Source organism: Malania oleifera, chromosome 12 (genome assembly GCF_029873635.1).
Source record: "Malania oleifera isolate guangnan ecotype guangnan chromosome 12, ASM2987363v1, whole genome shotgun sequence".
NCBI classification, from domain to species: Eukaryota; Viridiplantae; Streptophyta; class Magnoliopsida; order Santalales; family Ximeniaceae; genus Malania; species Malania oleifera.
In genome coordinates, this window is record NC_080428.1 from 36,089,736 (window position 1) to 36,091,193 (window position 1,458).

Below are 1,458 nucleotides of genomic sequence, written 5' to 3' on the forward strand. Positions count from 1 at the left end.
GGTTGCATTTCTGGGTCATGTGGTATCCAAGGAAGGGGTTTCAGTGGATCCGAGCAAAGTGGAGGTTGACACGACTCACGAGGAGGAAGTCAAAAGTTTTCTAGGTCTTTCCGGATACTACCGCCGATTTGTCGAAGGTTCTCCAGATTATCAGGGTCTTTGACACGACTCACGAGGAGGAATGTGAAGTTTGACTGGACCAACGAATGTGAGCAGAGCTTCTAGGAATTGAAGCAGCATCCAGCCACTGCCCTAGTGTTGGCCCTTCCATCAGGTGAAGGTGGATTTGTAATTTATAGTGACGCATCACAGAAGGGACTTGGTTGTGTTCTAATGCAGCAGGGGAAAGTTATTGCATATGCGTCTCGTCAGTTGAAAGAGTACAAAAGGAACTATCCTACGCATGACATGGAGTTGGCAGCAGTTGTGTTTGCGTTGAAGATCTGGCCACACTATCTTTATGGTGTAGGTGCGAGATCTTTACTGACCATAAGAGTCTCAAGTATTTCTTCACCTAGAAGAAGTTGAATATGAGGCATCATAGATGGCTCGAGTTGATAAAGGATTACAACTGCACCATTAGCTATCACCTAGGAAAGGAGAATGTGGTAGTCGATGCATTGAACTGGAAATCTAGGGGTGCGTCAGCCTCAGCAGTTATGGCTTCTCATCATATCATGATGGACCTGGAGAGGTTGGGTGTAGAATTGGTAGAAGGGAATCATGAGGCACTCATTTCTAATCTGGTGGTTCAATCGACTTTACGTGAAAGAATCATAACAACTCAGCTGAAAGATGCAGAGTTGATGGAGATTGAAGAGAAGATACAGGATAAGCAGCACACAGACTTTAATGTTGCTGAGGATGGAGTTCTCAGATTTCACACTCGATTATGTGTGCCAGATGACGTAGAGATAAAGAGGACGATTCTAGAGGAAGCTCACCGTTCTCTCTATACTGTTCACCCAAGTAGCACGAAGATGTATAGAGACTTGCGGGAAACGTTCTGGTGGAGTAACATGAAGAGGGAAATTGCTAAATTTGTAGGTCAGTGCTTGACATGTCAGTAGGTGAAGGCAGAACACTAGAGGCCAGTGGGACCACTTCAACCACTGGACATCCCTATATGGAAGTGGGAGCATATCTCAATGGACTTTGTATCGGGATTGCCTTCAGCGTTGCATGGATAGAATGCCATATGAGTAGTAGTTGACAGATTGACGAAGACTGCCCATTTCATTCAAGTTAGAACCAGTTATTCCATGGATAAGCTGGCAGAACTCTATGTTCAGGAGATAGTCAGAATACATGGTGTGGCCGTGTCCATTGTTTCAGATTGGGATCCGCGGTTCACTTCCCGTTTCTGGAAGAGTCCACAGGAAGGGTTGGGTTCTCAACTCACTTTCAGCACTGCATTTCACCCTTAGATGGATAGACAGTCTAAATGAACCATTCAGA